General features: G+C 35.2%; 1 protein-coding gene and 1 long non-coding RNA gene across 5 annotated transcripts in view; both read left to right on the top strand.

Moving 5' to 3' along the window:
• LOC141459166 (uncharacterized) overlaps positions 1-21,201 on the top strand; it is a 481,720-nt gene that overhangs the window by 45,809 nt on the left and 414,710 nt on the right. The gene's annotated exons all lie outside the window — the stretch shown is intronic.
• Positions 7,365-7,801, top strand: LOC141459567 (uncharacterized). The gene is made up of 2 exons (XR_012461515.1): positions 7,365-7,506; positions 7,595-7,801. It is a non-coding gene; the product is annotated as an uncharacterized lncRNA (long non-coding RNA).

Raw genomic sequence — 21,201 nt, forward strand, 5'->3', positions numbered from 1 at the left:
AAACAATAACAAAGCGATACTCAGGAATTCAAAAAATCTCATTATAAATCACAATTACGAGGTGTGGCTATTAAATAACGAGACTATCGCTGTAAAACATTCTATTTTAAATTTATACATATTTAGTTATTATCACCTTCAATATACACCCCACCTCTATCCCTACAAAGATCCATGCGAATTTACCATTGTTCGAAACAGTGCTGGAAGTCATTTTCTGTCAGCTCCTGCATGAAGCGTGCCGCTTTTTCTTTCACAGCTTCAACGGACTGAAATCGTGTTCCTTTTAATGTAGATTTGACTTTAGGGAACAGATAAAAGTCACATGGGGCCAGATCAGACGAATAAGGCGGATGGCCTAAAACTGGGATGTTTGCACTTGGCTAGAAACGTCTTGACAGACAATACAGTGTAAGCCGGCGCCGGTTGTCTTGATGGAGAACACCGTCACTTGTTCTTCCACAAACCGGGTCGTTTTTTTCCTTACTCTTTCACGGAGTTAAGCAAGCACCTCACCGGTAGTAATGTTGATTAATTATAATCGATATTTTCATCCGTTTTGGACGTGGAAGGGCGACATGGGTGGTCATTATCTCCGATGTCTTCTCGGCCATCTTGGAAACGCTTGAACCACTCAAAAACTTGTGCACGTGACTAACAGTCATCGTCATAAACTTCTTTTAATAAAAGATAAGTCTCAGTAGCGGTTTTATCAAGTTTTGATATGAAATTTCACGACAATTCGTTACTCTACTACATGTGTAGTATCATGTTTTCGGCAAAACGAAACTAACAACTCTTACACAAACGATGGTTACGGTCAGACAGAAAAAAGGTTATACTACAGAACATATCGTATAATGCAGGGAGGGTAATTGAGCCTAGCGCTGGCATTCTATTGGTTAAAGGACCTTAGGTCTATGCTAAGAACTAAAAACGAGGAGCTAGACCGTCGATAAGATCTTCGGCCCAGTCAATTTGCTAATTCACAGATAGTTGCATTCAATGCGAGGCATCACCCTGAAGTAATGCTTATGGCGGTTACAGGGTAGACGTTATGCCTGAAGAGGAGAGGGTCTTTTAGTGAGTAGAACCCCACAAACCCAGTCTTAATCTGGAAGGTGCCTGTGGCATTTTTCCCCCTAGGGAAAAAACTTATTATTATTATTATTATTATTTTTTTTTTTTTTTTTTTTTTATTTTTTTTTTTTTTTTGGCGCATCAACAGCTGAGGTCATTAGCGCCCGGAGCTTTTTCCAGTGCACTGCCGGCCTCCGGACAGTGTTCTCTCGTTACAGACAACACTGTCCATCACCGGACAGTGAGCTGTAAGAAGCTCCTAGGAAGAGAAAATCTAAGGGTCAGCTGCTGGATTCGAACCCGGGACCTCCGCGTGGGAGTCCAGTATGCTAACCTCATAGCTAATCCCTTCCCTACTTATTATTATTATTATTATTACTGCGATGTAGTAAGCGCACTGAGGCGCCACGGTAGCCGAGCGGTTAGAGACCAGACCTGCAAAGCTAATATGCATTGTTGTACTGGGTTCGATTCCCAGTCTAGAGGACTTGGATTTTATTTAATTGTTAATAAAAGAATAAGTTTGCTAGTCGCCTCCGTCCACGATACCTAATTGGTAGTTGGACGTTAAGCTCCGCCTGAAAAAATAGGCGATTACTTTACTTTACTTTAGTAAACGCACTGAAAAAAAAGTTCCGGGCGCCAATAACCTCAGATGTTGACGAGCCTTAAAATAAAAAATAAATAAATAAAAACTGCAATGGATTTAAGAATTACAACGAACATTGGGGGATAAATATTAAAGCAACATTCGACCGAACATAATTTATGAAGTGAATTGGGTAGATATGAAGAGAGTAAATATCGATGTAAAGGGTGAAAAAGCAGAACCTGTGGTTATGCCCGGTGGTCCAGTAGCCGGAGTTGAAAATTTAATACAAGCGAGTACGTAATAGTGCTCAGCTTGAGATACGTTAGCAATGGATAATCTCATTAGATAAGCTTTTAATAATATAATCTGGTAAACCCATTAGTTAGTAGAGCTAGTACCAGCTAACATGCAGGCATTAAGGTACTATGCTATAACTTTAGTTATAGTCATTAATGTGTGCATATTGACTTAGTAAGATATTAGGGTATAGCGAAAATTTAAGCATTTTTCACACACAGAGTTCGAAAATAATTTACTCATTTATTAAAACCTATCCCATTACCCATGGGGCGTTGGGAAAATCTTTTAGCTCGACTGTGCGCTGTTTAATTAAATACTTGTTGCAAAAATTTTGGGAATTTTAGAAAAACACTGCGCTTTTTCGAGCCGTTTTTGAAGATCAACTCTTATACCACTGTCCTTAATTAAGTTTTAATTCTTTTAAGAAGATACTATGATTCCAAGAATGTATTGAATATTACCTAAAAAGGTATTAAATCTTCTTGTTCGTAACCAAAGTAAAATTATTTTTTTTAGCCCTTTTGTCAAAGCTTGTGAACATCTAAAGCTCTAAACATTTGATTATTACTCAGAAAATCACTCGGAAAACTACTTATTTCCCGATATTAAGAAAAATACTAGCTTTACTGCCTTGGCAATATTTTCAGTAGAAAGGGGATGAAAAAATACATAAAAATGACCTATCGCGTGCTCTTCTTTCTCTTTGATAACAAGTTAAAAAATTGAAATATGATTAATAAATATCCAGATTTTGAAATGGCCTAGCACCTTTAATTTTAAAAATATTGAATTGCGGTTTCCGGTTTCTTTCATAACTTTTTATACTCTTTAAAACTATGTACATGAAAATGGGGGATCAACTGCGAACCCTTACTTTTGGACGCCCGTCTGCCGCGTATGCGGGCAGGAATCTAAAATCAAGTCACATATTCTGAAACTAGAGGTGACGGGCAACAAATTTTACCTCTACCATTTTTTGCTCAGATTAACCGTTTAAGCATGAAATGCATTTGAGCCGTCTTAAAATGAACACCCTGCATAACGGGATAGCTTGTAAATTGTATATTTTATTTAATTAGTTATTTATTTATTGTTTTTTGTATCACTGCGTTTCAATTCTCTAAATTGTTCTACATTGTTTTATTTGTAATATTCAGGCCCTGAAGAAGGCAATGTCGAAACGTTGACAAAAAGACGAGTTGTTGTTTTTATTTGGACCGATTCCTCACTAATTTGAATCCTTGATATGTATTCAAATATTTTTTAGGTAAATTTGAGAGATTAGTAGCAAGAAAATGTCGGGTTACTGTTCGCCATTTGATTTGTGGATTCTTAAAAGTGAATGGCAACCTAATACATTACTCTAATGTACCACTTTAGAACATTATACGCATCTACTACTAATAAATAAATGACACTTAAGTATTGTCAGTAGCTTCAATCATGAAGTAAATCTGTTGATTGAAAGTAGAGACTTCGTTGACTTTTTTTTTTTATTCGTTGACTTGAAATCTAGGTCAAATAATTAAAGTTAGATAAATACGAGAAAAGTCAACAAAGATGTGACGAGTGTTGTTTAAATACCGAAGATATTGGAAGCCATCAATCGAACGGATGGCTGTTTAAACAAGAATCTTGCACCATGTTGTTACAAGTGAATCTAAATACTTTGCATTAACATAAATCCTTAGGCAAGATTCTGTGTTATTTACATAACCATCATTCTAGTGTGTGATAGGCATTTTACCTAATCACCACTTAACTCCAAGTGAAGATAATATTTAGTTAGCCTAGGTTGGAGAAACATGGAAGTATGTTTCCAATTTCTTGCCTTTTTATTTATTTTTAGTCTCAAGTATCGTACCGAAAGTCAAGTTTTGGAAGTGTTATTTATAAGTTAAAGTAAGAAATAAATAATAGGATCATGGCGGCGAACAAATGGCTAATTTGGCTTGATGAGGCATGTAAAAAGTAAACTCATTTCTCGGGATAAAAAAGTGCTTCATTACAAAACCCTCATCCGACCAGTACTGAGCTATGGCCAAGGCAGATGAACGAGCCCTTAACGCTTTTTGAACGGAAGGTACTGCTTAGAATCTATGGTCCTACACGCCTTGGACCGAATTGGAGAAGTAAGAAAAAACAGGAATTGTATAACTTTGTTCAAGGATCCGAATGTAGTAATGATAGTAAAGCTAGGCAGACTGCGATGGGCAGGACATGTAGCTAGGATCAGTGAAGATGAAACCCCTAGGAAGGCACTAGAAGGAAGCATGCAAAGATCCAGGCAGACCAAAGCTGCGCTGGGAGAATAGTGTAGCAAAGGATGCTACATATATGTTGGGACTTCCAAAATTGGAGGGCAGCTGCGCAGGAAAGAGACGCCTGGACGGGCACGTCTTGAGGAGGGCCCAAGATTCTACAAGAGTTCTAGAGCCATAGAAGAAGTAGAAAGCAATCACCTACTTTTTCAGGCGGGGCTTAACGTCCAAATACCAATTAGGTGTCGGAGGACGAGGGCGGAAGCTCAAACTTTACTACAAACAATTTTTTTCTAACAAAGAAGAACTATAAGGCATTTAATCAACCCTTATATACTTAACTTTTTAAACTGTAAGTTTTTGTTAAGGAGTCTACATACAATATAACTTCTTATTGTTACTTTATGTTGAAATTCTATTCTAGAAGTCGAAATAAAAATTTTAATTTACTTTTCTTGCTGTGTATGTAAGGAAATAGACCAACTTAGCAACTAAGAAGAGCCTGCTAGTTAATAAGTCCTTAATACTTATTTATTCTAGCTGTAATAACTTATTATCAAATCAAAATGTAATAAATACATAAATTTAACATAAGAACAATGGCTAGAATGTATTTTATACAATAATGTTGTACTATACAAGCTTAAAAAACTGTTTATTTGTGTAAATATAAGGAAATGAACCAACATAGTTACTCAAAATAGCCTATACGTTGTTGATACGTCATTAGCAAATAAAAAATAATAAATACATGAATTAAACATAAGTATATTGTCTAAACTGTATTTTAAACAATAAAGTTGTACAATAGAAGCTTAAAAGATTGTTTATTTGTATACCTTTCCATTTTAAGCATTTTTATTTTATTTACAAACTATATACTTTTTATAATTAAGTATTTTGTGGTGATATATAGTTAATTGAGCTTCTATTAACTCGAAAATAAAGAAAATAAAAGGAAAAACTCGAAATTCGACGTTTAAAAGTGCACGAAAAGTGGGTAAAATTGACTATTTCTATCCGGGTAACATAATACGGTAGGAGCTTCGCTTACAATCCTGGTCAGCTGGCCTGCACCGCATTGGAGAATATGACAGCCAATCAAATTTCAGTATTTTAGAATGGGGGAGTTGCATTACTATTGGCTTAAAAACTTATATTTCTCCACCATTCAGCAACCAATACGATGAATAAAATACATTTTAGAATAGAATTTCAACATAAAGTAAAAATAAAAATTTATATTGTACGTAGATAACCAAATGGACTTGGCTGGCAATATGAAAACATTTATACAATTCTTAAATTGATGAACTAGCTTATTTGTAACATTTAATAACCATTGAGATGAAGGAAATTGCTTAAAACCTTTGTTTTGGTGCAATAATATAACAAATAAACAGCAGTTTACTCCTTCTACATCAAAACTCATTCAGGCTGACACCTATTCATCGTATTGGTTGCTGAATGGTGGAGAAATATAAGTTTTTAAGCCAATTGTAATGCAACTCCCCCGTTCTAAAATACTGAAATTTGATTGGCTGTCATATTCTCCAATACGGTGCAGGCCAGCTGACCAGGATTGTAAGCGAAGCTCCTACCGTATTATGTTACCCGGATAGAAATAGTCAATTTTACCCACTTTTCGTGCACTTTTAATCGTCGAATTTCGAGTTTTTCCTTTTATTTCCTTTATTTTCGTGTTAATACAAGCTCAATTAACCATATATCTCCACAAAATACTTAATTATAAAAAGTACATAGTTTGTAATTAAAATAAAAATGCTTAAAATGGAAAGGTATACAAAATAAACAGTCTTTTAAGCTTCTATTGTACAACTTTATTGTTTAAAATACAGTTTAGACAATATATTTATGTATAATTCATTTATTTATTATATTATTTTTTTTGTAATAAGTTAATACAGTTAGAATAAGTTAGTGCTAATGACATATCAACAACATTTATACAATTCTTTAATTGATCCTTAACAGAAACTTACATTTTAAAAAGTTAAGTATAAGGGTTGATTAAATGCCAAAAGGTACAGAAATAAGCAAGTACCCAACATTTCATTAATACTTCATTGATATCATATAAGCAATTTTAACATTAACTTTCCATTAATATTTTTTAGAATTTATTAAAATTATCAGACCCTTGTGCTGGCCTTTTTGATCTATAAAATAATTTTGGTTGAGTAAAGGGACTCGCTTCATTTAATTTAGATTGGATTTAAAATTAAGGAGGTATAATACGAAGGTCGTTTGAAAAGTCCGTGCAAAAATAAAAACTACTTAATTTTTTGGGGTAAACCTTTTTTATTTTTCAACATAGTCTCCTTTTAGGCTTATACACTTCGTCCAACGCTGCTCTAGTTTGTTGATCCCTTCCGAATAATAGGATTTGTCCAAGTCTGAAAAATAGCCATTCGTTTCTGCAATCACCTCCTCGTTTGAATAAAATCTTTTTCCCGCCAGCCATTTCTTCATACTGGGGAACAAATAGTAGTCCGAGGGAACCAAGTCTGGAGAATAGGGGGGATGTGAAACGAGTTGGAACCCTATTTACATTAATTTTGCAACCACAACTGCTGAGGTGTGAGCTGGTGCGTTGTCGTGATGGAAAAGGACTTTTTGTGGGCCAATCGTGGGCGTTTTTCTTGCAGCTCGGTTTTCAAACGGTCCAATAACGATGAATAATATGCACCTGTAATAGTTTTACCCTTTTCCAGATAGTCGATGAGGATTATTCCTTGCGAATCCCAAAAGACAGTTGCCATAATCTTTCCGGCCGAAGGAACGGTCTTCGCCGTAATTATTTTAATTTCAAGGATTTATCAAAATATGCAAGAACAGGTTTTATCGAATCGCTATTTAAATAAAAAATTATGATACTGAATAGTTGAAAATGCTTTTTAAAAATGCATAGATTAATATGACCATTTTTATGCAGATTTAACTGCATATTTATAACATCAATAGGATTTAATTTATACATCGATTACCCTTAATGTTATGTATATATATATAATGCGACCGTTTTATAATGCGTGTTGAATTACAACTAGACTGAGTTTCTCTGAAAAAGAAAAGAGATTTATTGGCATTAACAACATTCTGTAAGATATTTAATTGTAATTTCCACCCCCGTCTTTCTGCGCATGCTCGTAGCTTCGAGTGACGAGTGGGTAGGAAAAAAAGGACAGGTTAGGATTGAAAAGAGTGAAGTGAATTATCGGCTTTGAGTGTCGTTTCTCTTTTCTTTTTCAGGTATTGAAGAATAGTTAAATAATTATGTATTGAAAATTAATGTTTTAAGAATGTTGTTAATGCCAAATAAATCTCTTTTCTTTTTCAGAGAAACTCAGTCTAGTTGTAATTCAACACGCATTATAAAACGGTCGCATTATAAAACGACACTCAAAGCCGATAATTCACTTCACTCTTTTCAATCCTAACCTGTCCTTTTTTTCCTACCCACTCGTCACTCGAAGCTACGAGCATGCGCAGAAAGACGGGGGTGGAAATTACAATTAAATATCTTACATATATTTAAAATAAAATAGATCAAGGTAGGCATATTTTTAGGGTAAACACGTTTTTACTAAAGTTCCTTATTAATTATTTGATAATAAAATTTCTTGTCAACAAGTACCCAATTAAAGGGCTACATTTAAATTAACGTTTGAAAATGAATGAATTATAATTACATGTATTAGTTATTTGTTATTAACTATGTTATTTTTGCTCACGTAAGACGAATTCAAGTCTGAAATTTCGTTTTAAATTTGTAATTCAAATTTGAACAGTAAAAGATCTACACTAACTTTCCTTTTATCTCTTTTAATGTGGGTTTATACGATGATTATTCAAAATAAAGGGCATAATAAAGATAAATAACAATAATAATTTGGATTAGCGATAAAATAAAGTGCCTTTTTAAGTTATTTACACTTTATTATTCCAACAGAAGGATTCTTATGAATGAAAATAGCCAGCATAAGGGTCTGTGATATCTAATAAATTTTAAAAAATATTCATGAAAATTGAATGCAGTGAAATTACCTAAAAGTATTAATGAAATGATGGGTACTTCCTGATTTGTGTAACCTTTTGGCGTTTAATCAACCCTTATACTTAACTTTTTAAAACTGTAAGTTCTTGTTAAGGAGATATAAGTGAAGTGATAAATAGTAAAACACAAAATAGTTAAAATTTTAGAATTTACTAACGAAATTGGTCTGCGAGCAAAGCTCTAACTGAGTGGGATAGCCACTACCAGTGGTGTGGAACTGTACTTAAGTGAAGCCTCTTCCGTTTTCTATCGGCTTTGCCGGATATCCGGTTCATTTTGCAAATATTTCCTAGTAGTATCGCAGAGTGTTTATAGCAAAATTTCCCAGTTATGGGTTTTTATACCGCAATCATTTAAAAGAAAAGGGATAAGCCGAATGCACTACTTTCGAGGATGAATACTGTTTAGGTATATTCTGTACACCGGTCAAGAAAAAAAAAGACGACAAGACTTCATAGTCATGTAGTCTAAATCTCTTGATTTAGACTACAAATAAGCGTGGTCGATGATCCCCGTTAAGTGCCGCCCAAAATGGGCTATCAGAGTGTTGAAAACAACTAGAAGGTTCACGTTACTGCTACCATGTCCCCAAAGCCAAAATTAGTAACATCTCTTGGAAGAACACACACCAAGTTTCTGCCAGATCGGTCTATTTCTTTGTGTTTGGCATTCGTTTGAATCGAGGAAGTCGAGTGATTTTCAAAAAATGGACGAAAAAGAATTTCGTGTGTTGATTAAACACTACTTTATGAAAGGCAAAACGCCTCAGGAGACTAAAGAGAAGCTTGATAAACATTATGGTGACTCTGCACCTTCGATTAGAACAGTTTATAAGTGGTTTCAAAATTTTCGGAGTGGCCATATGGGCAGAAGTGACGCTGAACGTTCTAGACGCCCTGTTGAGGTTACTACTCCAGAAATCATTGATAAAATCCATGATATGGTGATGGATGACAGAAGAGTGAAGGTGCGTGAGATTGCTAGTGCTGTGAGCATCTCGAATGAACGGGTACATAATATTTTGCATCAACATTTGGAGATGACAAAGCTATCCGCAAGATGGGTGCCGCGATTGCTCACGCTTGACCAAAAACGAAATCGTGTGAAGTGTTGCAAGGACGGTTTGCAACTGTTCCAGAAGAATCCGCAGGACTTTAAGCGTCGTTTCGTCACTGTGGATGAAACATGGATACATCACTACACTCCTGAGACCAAAGAACAATCTAAACAATGGGTTACCAAGGGGGAATCTGCGCCAAAAAAGGCGAAGACCGTTCCTTCGGCTGGAAAGATTATGGCGACTGTCTTTTGGGATTCGCAAGGAATAATCCTCATCGACTATCTGGAAAAGGGTAAAACTATTACAGGTGCATATTATTCATCGTTATTGGACCGTTTGAAAACCGATCTGCAAGAAAAACGCCCACGATTGGCCCACAAAAAAGTCCTTTTCCATCACGACAACGCACCAGCTCACACCTCAGCAGTTGTGGTCGCAAAATTAATGGAAATAGGGTTCCAACTCGTTTCACATCCTCCCTATTCTCCAGACTTGGCTCCCTCGGACTACTATTTGTTCTCCAATATGAAGAAATGGCTGGCGGGAAAAAGATTTTATTCAAACGAGGAGGTGATTGCAGAAACGAATGGCTATTTTTCAGACAAATGACAAATCCTATTATTCGGAAGGGATCAACAAACTAGAGCAGCGTTGGACGAAGTGTATAAGCCTAAAAGGAGACTATGTTGAAAAATAAAAAAGGTTTACTCCAAAAAATTAAGTAGTTTTTATTTTTGCACGGACTTTTCAAACGACCCTCGTAATTACAAGATAGCAAGATGTCTTTGAATTAGCAAGTGGAAGTCGATGGGCTCTTTAAAAATAATTATAACAATTTTATTTTATTTTTTAAATCAATACATATTTTTATTTATTGGGAAAATATTTCTTTTGTATTGTAATTTCTACAGCATATTTAAACTTCAAAGTTGAATTTTAATTGAGGATATTCATCAAAATGCTGACTAAAACAACATACAGAATTAAATTTCAAATTGAATCAAAACAATTGTCTAAAATATGACATATATTTAAACCTTAACGTTTGCCTCTTCTAGCATTTGTATAAAACATTTTCACCAATTGTTATGTAATTTTAGAAATGCTGGAACATTGTCTATTAAATGTTTTAGTAATTAATTTCTCCTTAAAATTCTTCTGTGTATTTTGGCGAACGTGGGTGTTTGAACCCTGAAAAAAATAGCTCCTGAACGCAGGAAGCTAAAAATTAATTAAAATTAGGCTCAAGAGGGGCCACAGTCTGTAAATGGTTTTAATGAGTAACAATTGTGTACCCAGTACCCAGTTACTTAAAATGTACAGAGATCTAAGGAGCGTCTTGAGGAGCAGTAGAGTGCCAGCAGTGTTTAGAGCGGTATGTTTCTGTTAATTAGTGGGTATAACTGTTTCAGTCGAGTGTATGCAGCTTGTTGCAGTTTTGTGTTGATGTGCAGTCTGCAGGTCATTTCGTCAGTGTGTGTTGCTAGCTGTAATCTCCAGACTGGGCAGGCTGGATGTTAAAAGAGGTCTAAGGAGCGTCTTAGACAGTGCTAGCAGTTTTTAGAGCGGTATGTTTTTCTGTTAATTAGTGGGTATAACTGTTTCAGTCGAGTGTATGCAGCTTGTTGCAGTTTTGTGTTGATGTGCAGTCTGCAGGTCTTTTCGTCAATGTGTGTTGCTAGCTGTAATCTCCAGACTGGGCAGGCTGGATGTTAAAAGAGGTCTAAGGAGCGTCTTAGACAGTGCTAGCAGTTTTTAGAGCGGTATGTTTTTCTGTTAATTAGTGGGTATAACTGTTTCAGTCGAGTGTATGCAGCATGTTGCAGTTTTGTGTTGATGTACAGTCTGCAGGCTACAGTTTATTGCTAGCTGTAGTCTCACCAGACTGGGCAGGCTGGATGTTAAAAGTGGTCTAAGGAGCGTCTTGTAGAGCAGTACAGTGCTAGCAGTGTTTAGAGCGGTGTGTTTTTCTGTTAATTAGTGGGTATAACTGTTTCAGTCGAGTGTATGCAGCTTGTTGCAGTTTTGTGTTGATGTGCAGTCTGCAGGTCTTCTCGTCAGTGTTTGTCAATAAGATGCGTGCGCTTGATTGTGCTCCAGTATTGCGTGGGCGCGTGCTGAGGTACACACGCCGAGTTCTTGCACATGCGTTATTTAAACCTAATTAACTCACACGAACTTAACAGACACGCTAGCAAAAGGCTTTACAGAAAATAAGCTGATATTTCTCACTTTAATACCGACTAAGTAGATTCTATGGTAGGAGACTTTGCTAATAACGCGTGTGCTTACTTCTTGCATCTTAATGTGCCAACAAATTACAATTTTCATTTCTAATTAATGGGAAACTTTCAAAGGAATCCAGCTGGAAAATCAGGTTAGGAAACATTCCTAAGACATTTTCCTTAGTTTACAAATAGTTTTTCTATTTTTTTATATTATTATTATTTTATTGTAATTAAGGGTGGACCGGACAAGGTTCTCTTGTTACAGACAACACTGTTCATCAACGGCCAGTGTGCTCCTTAATAAAGAATATCTAAGGACCTAATAACTGGATTCGTACCCGGGATTTGCTTTTTAGACGAAACTTAAGGGTTAATAAATTTGCTGAATGGAAGGGATTAGCTACGCGTTTAGCGTATTGGATTTCCACGCAGAGATCCCGGGTTCGAATCCAACTGCTGGCTCCTTAGATTTTTTACTCTTCCTAGGAGCTTCTTACAGCTCACTGTCCGGTGATGGGGCAGTTTTGTCTGTAACAAGAGAATACTGTCGGCTGTGAAGTGAAAAAGCTCCTGGCGCCAATAACCTCAGATGTTGACGTGCCAATAAATAATAAAGATAAATTAAAAATAAAAATAAATTAATACAATGAGTCTTCATCCAAAGTACTAGTTTCGAAGTACCCTTGGTGTTTCATAAAGTACAAAGCCCCACTTTATCGATTTTTCAGCACAATATACTATGTATATTTGCCTAACAAAAGCTGTTTTACAATATATATTTTTTTAAATTAATATCATTGTTTATATAGATGTACCTGTAAAGTAAAGTAGTTGCCTATTTTTTCAGGCGGGCTTTACGCCCAACTACCAATTAGATGTCGTGGACGGTGGCGACTAGCAAACATACTTTACTTTAAATTTCTTTTATTAACCATTAAATAAAATATAAGGCCTATAGACCGGGAATCGAACCCACTACCACAATAATGTATTAGCTTTACAGGCCTCTCCTCTAACCGCTCGGCTACCGTGGCACCTGATTGCTACCTGTATAACACTTATAATGTAAAGTGGTGCCTGATATTTTAATATACAATATTTATTTAATTAAATAATTAGAGTAGAAGAGTAAAGTGATTAATATATTATTTATTTTAAAGAAAATGTACATTACTCGTTTAATTTAATAATCATTAGGAAGATTTGTACCAGGAATTTTTAATTTTAATGGAGTTCTAAAGATACGGTGCTTCAGAGCAGTCTTGAGATCCTGTTACAGGCTGTAATTAGTGGTAGACCGAGATCTGTATTATTTATTGCCAGCATCCTGGGCCAATAATCTTACATAGTATACTATGGTTACAACGGGAAAATATTCATTCTCAGCTTATACTCGTAATATGCTGGTGTGAGATATTACGAAGATTGTTGGATGCAATGGTTTGTTAAGGATGTTGGTGTAAATAAGACAGTCTAAAACTAACTGGCAATTTCTCACACCAGTCCATCACTAGACACTATGGGCTCTCTTGTTTGGATAATTATCTGGAGCCCTTCTCCGAGAGGTGTTTGGAAGACGGGTCCAATTAGACGGCTTCCTTTAATTATAACTCAGACTAAGAAAGTAAACTTGCTCGTTAGAAAACTTGATAACGAGCTGCTGAAAAGAGGATGGGGGAATTAATCAGGATTTTTAAATATTTAAAACAAAGAGAGAAAAAAACTAAAAAAACTTCTTCCGTTTAAAGGAAGAAAACTGGTGTGTCTTACACTCGCAGGACCTCCCTATAAATCATCCTTCTGAATCCTCAGCTTCTTTAATGGATTCGCATTAAAAAATTTAATAATTTTTAGGATGAAGGTGATTTTTAATGATTTAAGGCGCTTCAACATCTGAGGTTATTTAGCGCTAGGAAGTTTCTTACAGAGCACTACCGGCTTCCGGACAGTGTACTCTCGTTACAAGAACGAACATCACCGGACAGTGAGCTGTAAGAAGCTCTTAACACTAAACCTACCACGACTGGTCAATTGACCGTTTTTTAAATTTGGTGTAAATTTTCTAATTACAGCGTCATCATACCGCCATTAAACTTCACGACTTTTCCTAAAATATGTATACAATTGTTGTTTTAATATTCACTTCTTTTCCTAATATTTGATTTTTGAGAAAAATTTGTAGTCCCTCTTAACTACCGCGACCAGTCATTTGACTGGCTGAATATTTTCATTTTATTTACTTGTTTTAATATTTTATTTTGTTTATCTATTTATTTGTAACAGAATTCTCTCGAAAACTCAATTTGATAATGCATTTATCGGATTATTGTTTGCATGTGGTGCATATGAGGCCAAAAAATGTACGATATTGCCCTTTTCTATGGAACAAAAAAATAGGGACGAACATTCTTCTCAAACACTGTGAGCAGAAATGTATAGACGGAAGTTGTGAGGTTTATTTGAGTGGATCAAAGAAATCATCGCTTACAAACCGATAAATTTGCTTTGATTTCTAAATTTTGGAACAAATTCGTAGAGAATAGTCAAAACTGTTCCAACCAGGAGCATATATCTCTTCCAAGGACATTTGTTCCCAACAAAGTCAAGATGCAGATTTACTCTGCATATGCCAAATAAACCGGACAAATTTGGTATCAAATCTTGGCTAGCGTTCTATACAATAAAAGGCTTTCCATATTTGGGAAAACGTGAAAGCAGAGAATCTTCAGTTCCGCTTGGGGAGTTTGTCGCTCTGAAATTAGCAGAAATGTATACAGCTCGTGGAAGAAATATAACCGTGGAAAATCTCGGAGATGGTCTCAACAAATAGTTTTCAGTATTTTGGTATATAAATTAGCTTATTTAAAAAGAAATTTAACCTTCTTTATAATGAGCTTATTGAAATTGGTTTAGTTTTAGTAGTTTGAGAAATATATACAACTGTTTCCTAAAAAGTAGTAATACCTTGTAAAAACATAAAATTAAAAATATCTATTAAACGGAGCAGAAACGGGCTATAGTTTATGTAGATTTTTTTGTCGCAAATGATGCCCAGAATCAGCTCCCGAATTTTCGACCACTCCTCCGTATATACCCTGTATAATAAGAAATTTAAGTAATTTTTAAGTCCGGTCATTTGACCGCCCAAGGTAGGAATAGTTATGCATAAATGTCGGCAGGTTTAGTGTTAGGAAAGAGAAAAATCTAAGGGGCCAGCAGCTGGATTCGAACCCGGGATTTCCGCATGGGAATCAAATACGCTAACCGCATAGCTAATCCTTTCCCTGCAGGTGATCCATTATCATTAAAATTGAAAAACCTCAATTGATATTGACTTTTTTTTTTGTACGCAGCTTAGTTTTTCTTATTTTTGCCCCGTATTTAATTCACTTCGGATCCAGTTTTTTGTTATATATACATATATATATATTTGTGTAAGGATGAGGAACAGAGTCTTCGTCCCCAACCTAGCCAGTCTTCACTCTACAAACCTTTATTTATTTTATTAACAGAACCCATCAGCAGTGCTACACTACGAAATTAGGTTAGCGAGAGATTGTGGACAGACCACAGCACTCCTGCTGACAGCTTCTTTAAAAAAGAAGGCACCCTTAATCATTGTTTACAGCTCCAGAGAATAAAAAAGAAGAAAAAAAAAAAACTGCACCGAACCGTTGTTCGACTTTCTTTGGACCTCCATAAAACACAATTGCAAAGTGTATAAGTTTTCTTCAAAAAACAACGACTACCATTCCATAAAATCAACTCACATGACTTTTATTTGTTATAGTACTATTTTTAAGGTTTTTTACTCACAAATTTCCTTCGAATTCGAAGTTTTTAATCGTTCATTACATGGAAATGTTACCTTACAAGAAAGTTTACCCCCAAACAAACCGTGAAAACTGCCAATAAACGAATTTTACTAGATAAATGATAAAAAGAAAAGTTATCAGAAAAGGCGTGAAAAAGGGTGATTTGCGGTTAAGTGAAACGTTACAAAATAAGCCCCCCCCCCCCAAAAAAAATCCCAAAAATATCTTAAGTTAAATTTACGTTTTCGGTTAGTTTCTGAGTAGGAGCTGGGATATGTTTGCCTGTTTAAACTGTATCATGTTGGTTATATACAGGGTGTAGACGGAGGAGAGGTCGAAACTTCGGGGAGGTGATTCAGCAGCTCAAATGCAACAAAAAATATTCTATTCATTTGGGCCCAATTCTCAATAGTGTCCAAGATATTTGCATTTTAAACATTTCCGTCGATATTCCGCGTTTTCTACCATAAAAATGGCCATAACTTTTCTATTCTTTATCCTACAACAAATTTTCTTATTCCAAACGATAGAGCATTAAATTTCCTATAAATCTGGTTAACCCAGAGCCTCAAAACGTTTCTTATAAACAATGAAATTTTTGACTTTAATGTCTGAAAAATTCGTTCTCGATGATTTCTGTTATAATTTTCAGCTGTATTTTTTCAATGATTAATGAATCAAGGAGTCACACCCAATTACAGGAAAAGTTGTTCATTTATTGAGCTTCAAGACCATATGGATTTTTTGTGGTTTTTAATAAAACCCTACCCCGAACAGAGGGGTGTAAATGCAGAAAACTGTGAAGATGCGTAACCGACTTTTCACTGATATCAAATTATTAATTCACTCGTATGTCAATTTTGTGGAGAAGGAACAAAAAGACAAGTAACCATTTTAGTTTTTAACAATTATTATTTAATAAAACGGAAGTAAAAAATATACAGTAGCAATAAGATACAATAGGTAAGTGCCTACCTATTGTAAAATCGCGAATATCGACGGAAAAGTTAAAAATGCAAATATCTTGGACACTATTAAGAATCGGGCCAAAGTGAATAGAATATTTTTTGTTGCATTTCAGCTGCTGAATCACCTCTAGAGGTTTTGACCACTCCTTCGTGTACGCCCTGCATACTATATGGTATGGCGCGTCATCATCTAAGGTCTGAGCGCCCGCAGCATTTTTCATTGTTCAATGTACTGTACAGACAGCACTGTCATTTAATGGACACTGAGCTGTAAGTAGTTACTATACTATAAATAATAATAAGCAGCTGGATTCGAACCTTGAAATCTCCGCGTGGAAATCCTGTATTTGATAACCACTGAGCTAATCACTTTCTTCTTGGTAATCCGATGTACAGTGTCAAGACCTTTATAAATGGCACATCTACATGAAATTCCGAATCGAATGACACCTCATTCATGAAAATCGGTTCGCGCGTTTAGGCGCTATGTTGTTTACAAAAAAGGTGACAACAAGAACATTTTCTGAAATTGCCGTTTTTTACCCAGTTTCAGCAACGTATTTCTCAAAATCTATTTAATCTATGCTGTTGCAACAAAATTACAGTTATAAAGGAGGATTTGCCCTATATTTTAAAGAAAATTTGGGAATTTTATCTTCTCTATAGAAGATAGAAAAGAGAAAAAATTCTATAAAAAATAGAAAAAAATTGTCAAAGTTTGGTGTTTTTCTACGTTACACTTTTTCGTGCAGTTTTTGACGATCAACCCTTATACAACTGTCCTACCGGACAGGGTTTAATATAATTAAATATTACTCAAATTTGACAGATTCGAAGAAAATTTTTATATTAGTGGTAATTAAAGCGTATAATGCACCCAAAAAGGTAACCAATAATCGTGTCTTTTACTTACCCTACGCGCATTTGAGAGCAATAAGTTGTGTAATCCGATTTTTACCTTCAGAAAGCGTACAACAATAATTGGGAAATGGCTAATTATAAATTACCACACACCGATATCAAGCAAAAGCAGCACTACAAAAATGGCAGACAAATTACAGTAATGGTAATAAAGGGAGATTCTATAGAACTATGGTAGATCAGTTACCTAGACAACCATGGTTTAAGGGGAACTGTCACTAATAAATGGATTGTTACGACAATAAGCAGGCTGAGAGCGAACCACGCGGTGTGCGGATCAGTATCTTCACAGGATCAACAAAAGGTCCCTCTCCTCTTTGCGTAGATTGCGATGAGGAGGAGGATTTCAAACATGTAATAATGATATGTCCACGTTATTTGGTAGAAAGGAAACGAATGTTTGACGACATATATAGGTATTTAGATGGACCATTTCGCTACGAAGACATAATATTCTCCACCAACATCTCTGTGTTTAAATCTATAGCAGAGCTAGCAAAGAAATATGAATGTATTTAAAAGTTATAGCCGAATTAGAATGAATGGAAGAAAATGATTAGAGAAGGATTACGTGATTTTAATTTCGGTTAAGCTATAAGGATGGCAGGAATATAGAGTACTGATCCATCCATTAGCTGTAGTTTATGTAAATAGTTGTATATAGTAGAGGGATGGATGTGTGAAGCGAATGTATTTATAAGTATGAATGGAGAGTGAGTGATATTCTAGTGATAAGCACCTAGACGATGCTGGCTGTATATACAGGGTGACCAAAGTTATACGTATGCTCCACCCACTTTTTTTTTTAACGGCGGGAAATTTCTAAAAAATAAAAAACTCGTATTCAATCATTTTTAGTCTAGTTTATTTTCAGTGATTGACCCATTTTTTTAAACCCCTGTATCTCGAGATACAGCATCCAACTTTTGTTTTTCAAATGGAACGTCATATTTTTTGTTGCATATTTTTATAGTATTTGAGCTCCTAAAAAAAACAAAAAAAAATTTTTTGAAATCGGTTAGGTTTTTCAAAAGTTATGGTAATTTAAAATATGAAAAACAAATTTCAGTTTATTGTCAAAATTGCGTTATTTTTTTTAAAGAATCTGTTCAAACTGGGCACAACCAACGGATAGGCAAGCCAAAACTCTGAACTCCCACGCTTTACTTGTAGCAGCACTTATGGTGGCGAAGTCAAGATCTAGGCAGGCTAGAGTAATTCGACGTTTCAGATCATTGACTGAAGCCACGGGATTAAGAATACTTTACACTTTATTTTTTTAGGTATCCCCACAAAAAATAGTCCATTTGGGTTAAGTTCGGAGATCGAGGTGACCATTGGATGGGACAATGAGTCCCTAAGCACTTTTCATGGAAATTTCTGTCCAGGTAACCTCGAACCACTCTCGCATTATGTGCCGGGCAACGATTTTGTTCAAAATACATATTTAGCCGACGTTGTAGATGAACATCTTCAAGCAGAACTGGCAAAATGTCTCTTAAAAAAAAGTTAGATACCTTGCACCAGTTAAGTTCTCTCTGTAGAAGTATGGGCCGATTAGTTGATTTCCTAAAACTCCTCACCAAACGTTTGTAGAAAAAACAACCTGAACGTCGAATAACTCTAGCCTGCCTAGATCTTGACTTCACCACCATAAGTGCTGCTACAAGTAAAGCGTGGGAGTCCAGAGTTTTGGCTTGCCTATCCGTTGGTTGTGCCCAGTTTGAACAGATTCTTTAAACAAAATAACGCAATTTTGACAATAAACTGAAATTTGTTTTTCATATTTTAAATACCCATAACTTTTGAAAAACCTAACCGATTTCAAAAAATTTTTTTTTCTTTGTTTTTAGGAGCTCAAATACTATAAAAATATGCAACAAAAAATATAACGTTCCATTTGAAAAAACTAAGTTGGATGCTGTATCTCGAGATACAGGGGTTTAAAAAAATGGGTCAATCACTGAAAATAAACTAGACTAAAAATGATTAAATACGTGTTTTTTATTTTTTCGAAATTTCCCGCCGTTAAAAAAAAAGTGGGTGGAGCATATAACTTTGGTCACCCTGTATATACGATGCTGGTTGTATGGCGAAAGCCAATGCAAAAAAAAAAGGCAAAAAAAAAGCTTACAACCATCAGAAATATTCTTTCGGTAGAGTAAACAATACGGCAGTAGTTGCATGAACCGGGGCGAGCTTCTACGCATGGTTGGAAAATGTTTAAAAAGTAGCCGCAAAAGTGTAAGGCCTCCAGCATCACTTATGGTAAAGAATTCTCTTAGCTGAGGGGATCAAAAGATTCGTAAGATGATGGGACAGATGCCTGGAGAAGTTGGTGATGATTACGTGGAAAAATAAACAACAAAAATTGAATTGATTCAATAAACCATTTTTGAGGTACGGCTATTTGTCTGCTTAATTATTGAATGACGCTCGTAGTTAGGGATTCTATGACTACAGAAGATCGATGCAACAATTTCGAGCTAAACTCTCGATTTGTATAATATTCTATTAAATCCTTATTGGGATATCATGTATTCAGGACGAATCTCCCATGGGAAAGCTGCGATTGGTCGGTTTTTGCTTACCTTTACATTATATTGCCAACCAATTTATCATCTCAAACTGCTCGTTAAACTATCTTGAGTCCCACAGGATGCATTAAGGTACTCTTGTACTTCTGCATTCCAAAAGCGCTTTTTATTTATTTATTTCTTACTCCAATTTAAAAACTTGTAGACGTGTATGGAAAGATAATGTAAGGTAAAACCGTCTTTAGAAGCTCGCTAGATTTAATTTTAGATAATATTCCTTAGGTCACATGTGACTGACTCCATTCCAACTAGACAGCATGCTCAAGGCTTTGGCGAAAAATCCATAATTTTATCATATTGAGCACATTGCAGGGGCAGAAAAAAAAACACAAGAAAAATTGATTAAGTTCTGAAATATTTCTTGCAGTGCAGTATGCAACAAAAAGTTGCATAACTAAGATGAGTTGCTAGCAAAAATAAGCATGTTACACTGATCACGTCATCAAAGATTAATCATAGAGAATATGAAGGCAAACGTTTAAGGATCATTATTTTATAAATATTACAACTATCCTAAGAAGGGAGCGAGATATTGAATGTTGAATTTTGGTTGTGCTTTGAACCGAGAGAAGTTTAGCTGCCATTATCTCCTAAACCAATACATTGTATGAGTTTACATTTTACTCATATATAGAGACTGTTATAGTCTATAATTGTTCAACATTTTATAATGATCTGATGAATGGGGAGCGAGATATTGAATGTTGAATTTTGGTTGTGCTTTGGACCTAGAGAAGTTTAGCTGCCATTATCTCCTGAACTAATACATTGTATGAGTTTACATTTTACTCATATATAGAGACTATTATAGTCTATAATTGTTCAACATTTTATAATGATCTGATGAATGGGGAGCGAGATATTGAATGTTGAATTTTGGTTGTGCTTTGAACCTAGAGAAGTTTAGCTGCCATTATCTCCTGAACTAATACATTGTATGAGTTTACATTTTACTCATATATAGAGACTATTATAGTCTATAATTGTTCAACATTTTATAATGATCTGATGAATGGGGAGCGAGATATTGAATGTTGAATTTTGGTTGTGCTTTGGACCTAGAGAAGTTTAGCTGCCATTATCTCCTGAACTAATACATTGTATGAGTTTACATTTTACTCATATATAGAGACTATTATAGTCTATAATTGTTCAACATTTTATAATGATCTGATGAATGGGGAGCGAGATATTGAATGTTGAATTTTGGTTGTGCTTTGAACCTAGAGAAGTTTAGCTGCCATTATCTCCTGAACTAATACATTGTATGAGTTTACATTTTACTCATATATAGAGACTAT

Source organism: Rhodnius prolixus, unplaced genomic scaffold (genome assembly GCF_049639745.1).
Source record: "Rhodnius prolixus isolate KJV_2025 unplaced genomic scaffold, Rpr scaffold_11, whole genome shotgun sequence".
In the NCBI taxonomy this organism is placed as follows: Eukaryota; Metazoa; Arthropoda; class Insecta; order Hemiptera; family Reduviidae; genus Rhodnius; species Rhodnius prolixus.